The 11,230-nt window shown below is 38.2% G+C and overlaps 1 pseudogene; it reads left to right on the forward strand.

Annotated features, from left to right (window-relative positions):
- The first annotated feature begins 2,006 nt into the window (after nt 1-2,006).
- On the forward strand, nt 2,007-4,118 carry LOC112817846 (protein SDA1 homolog; annotated as a pseudogene).
- Nucleotides 4,119-11,230: the final 7,112 nt, after the last annotated feature.

Consider the following 11,230-nt stretch of genomic DNA (forward strand, 5'->3'; position numbering starts at 1 on the left):
AGAACTGCCAGTCCGTGGAGCAGTCAGAACACACATTTATTGATTAAGTTCTCCATCTTATATCGTTCATGGTGCCCCAAAACAATTACAACAGTAACATCAAAGATCACTGACCACAGATCACCATAACAAATTCAACAGTAATGAACAAGTTTGAAATATTATGAGAATTACCAAAAATGTGACATGGAGACACAAAATGAGCAAATGCTATTGGAAAAAATGGTACCAATAGACTTGCTCCATGAAGGATTGCCACAAACTTCCAGTTGTAAAAAACAATTATCTGTGAAGCACAATAAAACAAAGCACAATAAAATGAGGTATGCCTGTATTTATACTTATATTTGTATTTGTATTTATATTTATTTAGTTATTGTAACGTTTGGCTCATGAAATTATGGAGACTGTCAAGTCCCAAGGTCTGCAGTTGGCAAACTGGAGACCCAGGAGAGCCAATGATATAGTTCCAGTCAGAGGGCCAGCAGGCTTAATGTCCAGGAAGAGCCAATGTTTCAGTTTGAATTCAAAAGCAAGAAAACTTCACCCTTACTCAACGTAGGGTCAGCCCTTTTGTTCTATTCAGGCTTTCAATTGAATGGATGAAGCTTACCCACATTGGTGGGGAGGAGGGGGAGCAGGAACCTGCTTTACTTGGTCTATCAATGTTCAGCTTATCCAGAAATACCCTCACAAACACATTCAGAATGTTTGACCAAATACTTGGGTACTCCTTGGCCCTATCGAGTTGACACAAAATTAACCATCACATAAGTCCTTTGTCCTATATATGTATTATAAATATTCTTTTCCGGTCTGTAACTTGTCTTTTAATTTAATTAAAATCCATTTGACCAACTGTCAAATTTTCTTTTACTGTTTGTGGGTTTTGTGTCCTATGTAAGAAATTTTTGTTTACTCCATGTTTGCAAAGATTTTCTGCTATACTTTCTTCTAGAAGTTTTATAGCTTACATTTTATGAGTAGTTTTAAAATCTACTTTTAGTTAATTTTTGTTTTATGATGAGTTAAGGGTTGAGGTTCATCTTTATTGATATTGATAGACAATTGTTCTAGAACTTTTGATGAAAAGATTATCCTTTCCCCACTGAATTGACATTGAAACCCAACCAACCATATGTATGTGGGTCTAGTCTGTTCCATTCATCTAAATGTATATTCTTACACCATCAAATACTACAATGTTTTGATTATTGTTGCTTTCATTTTCCTTTCATGCAAGTATTGAAGTAAAGCAGTATGGGTCCTCCATCTTTGCTTTTTTTTTTTTTCAAAATTGTTTTGGCTACCCTGAGACCTTTGAATTTCCATATAAATATTAGAATTAAGTTATCAATTTCTTTGGAAAGTCCTGCTGAGATTTTGATTGAAACTATGTCGAATATATAGACCAATTTAGGAAGGATTGTCATTTAAATAATATTTAGTCTTCCAATCTGTTTATCCTATATCTCTCCATCTATTTAGTCTTCTTTAATTTCACTAAGCAGAGTTTTATAATTTTTAGTATATAGGACTTATATATACTTTGTAAAATTTATCCCAAATTATTTAATGTTCTTAATACAATTTTAAGTGATAACTTTTCCATTTTTTAATTTTCCAACTGTTCATTGTTTACTAGCATAGAATACAATTGATTTTGTGTGTTGATCTCGTATACTGAAATCTTTTGTTTGTAGATATAATTTAGTAGCTATTAGAACTAATTCCTTAGAGTTATACATAAATCATGTTGTCTGTCAATAAAGAGAGTTTAACTTCTTTCTTTCCAATCTGGATATCTTTTCCCCCTTTCTGCTACCTTGTTTAGCTGGTTAGTATCTCCTAAAAATATAGATTAGAAGTGATGAGAGCAGGCTTGCTTTCCTTGTTTCTGGTCTTAGGGGGAAAGTACCCAATATTTCACCGTTAAAAATAATGTTAACACACGCAGCCGACACGGTTGGTGGTTGCCAGCGGTGTGGGGTTTCTTAAAACTGTTCCCTGCGGAGCCAGTCAGCAGCCAACATGTCTAACAGAAATAATAACAAGCTGCCCAGCAACCTGCCGCAGTTACAGAATCTGATCAAGTGGGATCTGCCAGCCTACGTCGAGGAGTTTCTACAGCAGTATAATCACTACAAATCCAATGTGGAGATTTTCAAATTACAACCAAACAAACCTAGCAGAGAACTGGCAGAGCTGGTGATGTTTATGGCACAGATTGGTCACTGCTATCCAGAACATTTAAGTAATTTTCCTCAAGAGCTGAAAGATCTTCTCTCCTACAATCACGCTGTCTTGGATCCAGATCTTCGAATGACATTTTGCAAAACTTTGATCTTGCTGAGAAATAAGAATCTCATCAATCCATCAAATTTGCTAGAACTCTTCTTTGAACTTCTGTGTTGCCGTGATAAGCTTCTGCGAAAGACTTTATACACACATATTGTCACTGTTATCAAGAATATAAATGCAAAACACAAGAACAATAAAGTGAATATAGTGTTGCAGAATTTCATGTACACCATGTTAAGAGACAGCAATGCAACTGCAGCCAAGGTATCTTTGGATGTGATGATTGAACTCTACAGAAGAAACATCTGGAATGATGCCAAAACTGTCAATGGGATCACAACTGCATGTTTCTCCAAGGTTACCAAGATATTAGTTGCTGCTTTGACATTTTTCCTTGGGAAAGATGAAGAGGAGAAACAGGACAGCGACTCAGAATCTGAGGATAAAGGACCAACAGCAAGAGACCTGCTAGTGCAATATGCCACAGGGAAGAAAAGCTCCAAACACAAGAAAAGGTTGGAAAAGGCTATGAAAGTGCTCAAGAAACAAAAAAAGAAGAAAAAACCAGAGGTCTTTAACTTTTCAGTTATTCATTTGATTCATGATCCCCAAGATTTTGCAGAAAATCTTCTAAAGCAGCTAGAGAGCTCTACAGAGAGGTTGGAGGTGAAAATGATGCTCATGAACCTCATCTCCAGATTGGTGGGAATTCACGAGCTTTTTCTCTTTAACTTCTATCCATTTGTGCAAAGGTTTCTGCAGCCCCACCAAAGAGAAGTAACAAAGATCCTTCTGTTTGCTGCCCAAACATCTCATCACTTAGAACCCCCAGAGATCATTCAGTCAGTGCTCATGACTGTGGCCAACAATTTTGTCACCGACAAGAACTCTGGGGAGGTCATGACAGTAGGAATCAATGCTATAAAAGAGCTAACAGCTCGATGTCCTCTAGCCATGACTGAAGAACTTCTCCAAGACCTGGCTCAGTATAAAACACACAGAGATAAGAATGTGATGATGTCTGCTAGAACTTTGATTCAGCTCTTCCAAACACTGAATCCTAAGATGTTGCAGAAGAAATTCTGGGGTAAGCCTACAGAGGCCTCCATAGAAGCAAGAGTGCAAGAATATGGAGAATTAGATGCTAAAGATTACATTCCAGGAGCAGAAGTTCTAGAATTTGAAAAAGAAGAGGGTGCTGAAAACGATGAAGATGGGTGGGAAAGTACCAGTCTCAGTGAGGAGGCAGATGCCGATGGTGAGTGGGTTGATGTGCACCGCTCTTCAGATGAAGAACAGCAAGAAATATCCAAGAAGCTCAACAGCATGCCCATGGAGGAGCGGAAAGCCAAAGCTGCAGCCATTAGCACGAGCCGAGTTTTAACTCAGGAAGACTCCAGACTGCATGGCCCAAATGAGGAAAGAACTCGACGCTGCCCCAGGGAAAGCCCAAAAGAGGAAATATATTGAAATCGATAGTGATGAGGATCCCAGGGGTGAGTTACTTTCTCTTCGGGACATTGAACGCCTTCTTAAGAAGCCAAAGTCTGACAAGAAGACAAGACTAGCAACGGCAATGGCCGGAAAGACAGACCGGAAAGAATTTGTGAGGAAGAAAACCAAAATGAACCCATTTTCCAGTTCCACAAATAAAGAGAAGAAAAAACAGAAGAACTTTATGATGATGCGATATAGCCATAATGTCCGGTCAAAAAACAAGTGTTCCTTCCGAGAAAAGCAGCTGGCACTACGAGATGCATTTTTGAAAAAGAGAAAAAGAATGAAGTAATCTCAAAGCAAATTTTCCACTCCAAGAAGAATGCTAAATTTGTATCATTATTTTGGAAAATTAGTTAACCAAAAATATTTATTTACATTAAAAAGTCCTGAAGCACTATATTGTGAAAAACAGTAAACTTGGTAGCAATTTAAAAATAATAATAATAATAATGTTAGCTTGTGTAGCTGTTTACCAAGTTTATGGTGGTGCCTTCTATTTTCTGTTTGCTGAAAGTTTTTATTGTAAATATATATTAAATTATGTGAAATGCTTTTATGTATCTGTTGAGATGGTCTCATTTTTCTCCATTACTCTTGTTATTATCCTGAATTAAACTGATTGATTATTGAATGTTATATCAATCTAGCATTCCTGGGTTAAACCATAAATGTTCATACTGTATTATTCTTTGTTATATATTGATGGATTTGATGTACAGTGTTAAGGATTTTTCCTTGAATGTCCATGAGGGATTTTTTCTGTAGTATTTTTCCTTCCTATAATGACTTTGCTTGGTTTTAGTACCATGGCAATGTGGGACTCATAAAGTGAATTAGGAAGTGGTCGCATTTCCTATATTTTCTGAATGATTTTGCACAGAATTATTATTCTTATTTAAATGTGTGATAGGATTCATCAGTGAAGAAAATTATCCTTGGCATTTTCTTAGTGGAAAGGAATTTAGTAACAAATTCGATATACATCTATTCAGATTTTATATTTCTTGTGTTTGAGTAATTTTGTCTTTCAAGGAATTTATCCATTTCATCTAAATTTATAAAATATTTTGGCATAGAATTGTAATATTCCCTGATTATACAGTAAAAGAGTATATGGTCTGTAATAATACTATCTCTCATTCCTGATACTGATAATTTCTGTTTTTTTCCTCTTTTACTTGAACAGTCTAATCTAGAGATTTATCAATTTGATTGATTTTTAAAAGAACCAGTGTTTTGTTTCATTACTTTTCTTTATTGTTTATAGCTATAAATTTCCCTCTAAACACTGCTTTAGTTGTGCCCCACAGATTTTTATACATTATTTTTTATATTTGTGTGTTGCTGGTCATTGAGTTCGAAAGAGTTTCTAATTTCCCTGCAAATTTTTCTCTGAGCCATGGCTTATTTATAAGTGTGCTATTTAACTTTCCAATTCTGGAGGACTGCAGATAGCTTTTTGTTGTTGACTTCAGTTTAATTCCATTGTAGTCAGAGAATATGTGTATGATTTAATATTTTTCAAAATTAATTGAGATTCCTTTCATGCATTAGCATATAGTCTATCTTAGTGGATGTTCCAGGCACATTGGAAAAGAATATGCATTCTGCTATTGGGGGGGAGTAGCCTATAAATGTCAATTAGGTCAAATTTGTTGATAGATTTGATCAGGTCTTATATATATTTACTAATTTTCTACCTTCTTGTTTAGTTAATTACTGATAATTGTTATAATCTTAAGGGCGGGCTCCACACTTCGCAGGGAGTATGCTTCTCTCCCTCTTCCTCTCCCTCTGTCCCTCGCCCCACTCATGTGCATGCACTCTCTTTCTCTAAAATAAATAAATAAATCTTTTTTTAAAAAAGAATTGTTATAATCCTTTAGTTTTTGTTTGTCCTGGAAACTCTTTATCTCTCCTATTCTGAATGACAGCCTTGCTGGATAAAGTATTCTTGGCTGCATATTCTTCCCGTTTAGCACATTGAATGTATCATTCCAGTCCTTTCTGGCCTGCCAGGTCTCTGTGGACAAGTTGGCTGCCAGCCTTATGTGTCTACCCTTGTCAGTTAAGAACCTGTTGTCCTGAGCTGCTTTCAGGATTTTCTCTTTATCTTTGAAATGTGTAAGCTTCACTATTATATGTCGAGGTGTTGCCATATTTTTATTGATTTTGAAGGGGGATCTCTGTGCCTCCTGGACTTGAATGCCTGTTTCCTTCCCCAGATTAGGGAAGCTCTCAGCTATAACTTGTTCAAATAAACCTTCTGCTCATCTCCTCCTCTCTTCATCTTCTGGGACCCCTATTATCTGGACATTATTTCACTTTATGGAATTGTTGAGTTCTCAAAGTCTCCCTTCGTGATCCAGTAATTGTCTTTCTCTCTTCTTTTCCGCTCCCTTATTTTCCATCATTTTATATTCTCTATTACTGACTCTTCTGTCTCATTTATCCTTGCTTTTAGAGCTTCTATTTGGGACTGCATCTCAGTAAGAGCATTTTAATTTTGGCCTGACTAGATTTTAGTTCTTTTATTTCTCCAGAAGGGGATTCTCTAGTGTCTTCTATGCTTATTTCAAGCCCAGCTAGTATCTTTATAATCATTGTTTTAAATTCTAGTTCAGACATCTTACTTATATCCTTATTGATTAAATCCCTGGCAGTGAGTACTACTTCCTGTTTGGTCTTTTGGGATGAATTTCTCCATCTCGTCATTTTGTCCAGAAAAGAATAGAAGAAAGAGAAGAGACAACAATAACAACAACAGAAAAAAAAAAGAAAAAACAAAAACAAAACAAAATAAGAAAAAAAATCAAACAACAAACAGAACAAAACAAAAAACTAGATCCTGAGTGTGTTTTGGTCTGCTAGTTAAAAGAAACCAGATCCCCAAATAGGAAGGACAAAAAACTTATATATATACAAAAATAAAATAAAGTACAATGAAAGGAAACCAAAAGTAAAATATATATAATATATATATAAAAACTTACAAAGAATAAAGAAAGAATTGAAAAAATAAGAAAATAGCTGAAAAAATAATACTGAAAGACTAAAGAATTAAAAAAAAAACCAGGAATGCTATATATTGTTTTCCCCAAAAGCTGAAGCTTTGCAGTTCTCTATGATCAGTAAACTTGGTGCTAGCCAGTTGTTCCTGCTGGTCTTCTGGGGGAGGAGCCTGTTGCGCTGATTCTCAGGTGCCTTACCCTTGTGGAAAAGCACCTCCCTTGCCAGGGGGCCAGGCTCAGGGTAAGAGGCCCCAGATTCCACTATGTGGCGCTGTTTTGCTCCCTGAAGGCTTTGAGCACCAATGGGCAGGATGAAAATGGTGGCACCCCACTCTCTAGCCCCAGAGCTGAAAGTTTGTGCCCCCTGCTCTTCAGTGAGCCCTCACAGAAAAGCAGTCAATCACTCTTGTCTCCCTGGTTTCCATGGGAACTCTGTGTTCGCCCAGGCTGTGACCGAGCGTTTTTATCTCAGGCACACTACTGAGTTTCAAGACTCCAAATTATAAGGACTCTGCAGTGCAGACCCACGCTGTTCCTCTCAGGGGAGGGGGGGGGTGTCTCGCCATTGCTTTCTGCCTTTTGCTGGACCCCTGCTAGGAGAGATGTCGCAGAATCGTGCAGCACTTCAGTTTATAGCAACACAGAGCAGAAAGCCTGCACCTAGACTCGCTCTTTTCGGCCGGCTTCCCTGCTCTTATACATGGGAACTCTGCCCCACTCAGGCATCTCCACTCTTCCTGTGACCGCACGGGATACTGAGACCACGCTGTCCCGCCTGGGATTCTACCCCACTTAGCTACCTGAGCACCTTTAAGCCAGGGACGTCCCCCACTGTAGCAGACTTCTAAAAGTTCTGATTTTTCACTCCATTACTTATGATACTTTGCGGTAGCCTCCTTAAGCCAGCTCCCTCCCCATTGCATTATTCTCTCTCTCTCTCTCTCTCCCTCTCTCTCTCTCTCTCTCTCTATATATATATATATATATCACCCCAGATTCAAGTCTCTGCACCTCCTACCTTCCAAGAGGTGGTCGCTTTTCTGTTTGTAAAATTGCAGCATTTCTTTTCTCAGATCTCTGATTGATTTTGCAGGTGTTCAGAATGATTTGATAACTACCTACTGGATTCCAGGGACCAGACGAACTTAGGGTCCCCTACTCCTCCACTATCTTAACTCCTCCCCAAAAGGCATTTTCATGTATTACATCTTTATGTAGAGAAATTGGACCCTCACATATTACTGATAGAAATATAAAATAATGTAGACATTTTAGAAAATAGATTAGAGGGGTGCCTGAGTGGCTCAGTCGGTTAAGTGGCTGCATTCGGCTCAGGTCATGATCCCAGAGTCCTGGGATCCAGCCCCGCATCAGGCTCCCTGCTCAGCGGGGAGCCTGCTTCTCCTTCTCCCTCTGCCTGCTACTCCCCCTGCTTGTGCTCTCTCTGTCAAATAAATAAAATCTTTAAAAAAAAGAAAACAGATTAGATTAGCAGTTTCTTATAAAGTTGAATATGTGCTTACCATATGCCACAGCAATATCACTCCGGTATCTGCCCAGGAGAAATGAAAACATGCTTTTAAATTTGTATGTGACTGTTTACAGCAGCAGTATTCCCAACAGCCTAAAAGTAGAGCACATATCTTTCAGCTGGTAAATAAACAGAAGTGGTATATCCATACAGTAGAATGTTACTCAGCAATAAATAATAGAATGAAGTACCAATATATGTTGCAACATGGATGAAACTCAAAAACATTTTGCCCAGTGAAAGAAATACAAAAGAGTACACATTGTATGCTTCCATTTATATTAAATGTCTAGAGAAGGCAAATGTGGGGCGCCTGGGTGACTCAGTTGGTTAAGCGACTGCCTTCGGCTCAGGTCATGGTCCCGGAGTCCTGGGATCGAGTCCCACATCGGGCTCCCTGCTCAGTGGGGAGTCTGCTTCTCCCTCTGACCTTCTCCCCTCTCATGCTGTTTCTCTCTCTCTCTCTCTCTCTCTCAAATAAATAAATAAAATCTTTAAAAAAAAAAAAAAAGAAAAAAGAAAAGGCAAATGTGTAGAATAGATCAGTGTTTGCCAGGGGCTGGGGGTGTTATTGCAGAGTGACTGTAGTTGGGGGGAGGGTAGTGATGAATTGTTCTAAAATTAGATTGTGATGTTAGTTGCACAACTCAGTAAATATATTAAAATATTAATATTAATATATTAAAATCATTGAATTGGGTGATGTCAGGGTCAGTAGCATAGTAGGGAACTCCAAGGGCTTATCCCTCCACAGAAACACCCATTAGGTTGAAATATTTGGGAGGCTGGGGAGATTGACAGAATGAATGATTCACCATAAATCTTTTGATATATTTTGATTTCTGAATCTTACAGATGTATTACTGCTTCTAAAACTTAACGCAAACAAATTCATTTTTTCAGGGAAGTAAAAAAGCACAAGTGATCCTTTTAAGAAACCTAACTGTGACCTATAAAAGTAAAGAGAGCAGCCAATTTGTGATACATATGAGGATTAGGGACCTGTGTGTTCAGTGAACACCAAGTGTGAAATAAGTAATTCAGGGCTGGATGCAACAGAGAAGAATAGGACTCTGGGTCTGAACACCAGCAAGGGACATGCAAACACCACCCATAAGCCTGTCATTTTTTAATAAAATAGAGATAGAGATTCATCCCACAGTACCACTGCTTAAATGAAATAATCTATGCAATGTGGATTACATGGCTCAAGGAATTGAGATGACAGCAGAGCAGAAAATATGCAGAGTTTATCCCCTTCTAAAGTCAGATGATTCTAGCCCTATCACTTATCAGCTGTGCTGTCCCAAAAAAATGACGCTACTCTGAACCCAATTTCTCATATTTAAAGTAGGGAGGATCCATACTTCACAAGGTTGATGTGACAACAACACAACGTCTGGAAAGCATCTGAAATAGTACCTCAAATATAGCATGCACTTATAACACTGGGTGTTCAAAAAAGGAGAAAAACTGATGGATTTAACTTTGAGTGAGACTAAAAACGGACTTCTTTAGTCCTCTTATATGTGTTAGATCACCAGTATGTAACAGAATAGGAACGTACATACACACCTGTAAGGTCTGAGACAAATCAGAAAGAGGAGGTCCTCAAAACAGGCAGAGAAGGAAATAAAGGAAAAAGACTAAATTTGACTAAACAGAGTTAAGGGTCAGTAGCTAGTTTCCTGTAAACTGAACTCAGAGAACCATAATCCTCATTCTTAAGGAAGTATTGAAGCACAGCCATGGGGAGACGTGGATGTAATTATTACTTACCTTAACTTCGTTATATTTTTCTAAATGCTTCAAAGCCATCTGCTGGCTTTAAAAAACTATCCATGTGTCTTTGAATATAAGATACAAAGTCTGTAAATTTTTAACTTTTGTCTTTGTAACCCACACATGGCAGAGAGGAAACATAATATTTTGAGTGTTTTTCTCAGATAGATAGCACTAGGGACTACATGGGTGATGATTTCATCTGGTTAAATAGAGAATGGACTGAAAAAGAGGCAGAGTTTTGAAAGGGGAACATAAAAAAGAAAATCATACAAATACATGTCTATCCTTTCCTTTGGAAATCTTTTGTTTTTTTTTTTTTTTTTAACTGGGACATAATTTCTTTCTACACATAGCCAGGAAGATTTAAAAAAAAAAAAAGGCTAAATCTTTACCACATACTGAAGGGAACAATCCAGAGGCCACAGTGAGGTCAGGAACAGGCTGATTTGGGGATACAGTGGGTGTGCACATAAGTGGCCATTCAGTCTGGAATAAGATAATGGTCAAGTTGGGGTCAGCAGCTGTCTGGGTGTTCAAACGCCTCAGTCCCTTCTCTAAATGTTACCTGCCCTGGGCTTGGGGTGGGCTGTGCCATACTCTCTCTACATTCTTTCTAAGTGAATTTATCCAGTCACAGTGCTTCCCATGTGTATATTCCCAAGCTTGACTTCCTATCTGAGCTCCAGATTCATTTTTTTCCAGCTACCTGCATGATAGTTCTATTTGGATATCTAACAGGCATCTCAGATTTTACGTGATACGACTTTCCCACTCTTCCAACCCAGATGTGCCTCTGGCAAAAGTCCCTAAATTAATAAGTAGCACTACTGTCAACCCAGGTGTCCAAGTCCAAACATCAGAACGTAGATTATTTTCATTTCTCCTTCTTCACCTCTGGTCCATGAGCCAACCTTGTTGACTCATCCAAGTCCAGCTAGTCCAATGTGTCTCATCCTCCATTTGTGAGCCTCCTCCCCAATTCAGCCACCAACATCTCTCATTGGACCAACTATAGTATCTCCTGACTGGCCTCCCAGCTTCAGCTCTTCCCCACCCCCTACATTCTTCAAAGCAGCCAGACTCACTGACTTAACATTCAAGG

This window comes from Callorhinus ursinus, unplaced genomic scaffold (genome assembly GCF_003265705.2).
Source record: "Callorhinus ursinus isolate GAN/ISIS: 27379988/994484 unplaced genomic scaffold, GSC_fseal_2.0 scaffold780, whole genome shotgun sequence".
Lineage (NCBI taxonomy): Eukaryota > Metazoa > Chordata > Mammalia > Carnivora > Otariidae > Callorhinus > Callorhinus ursinus.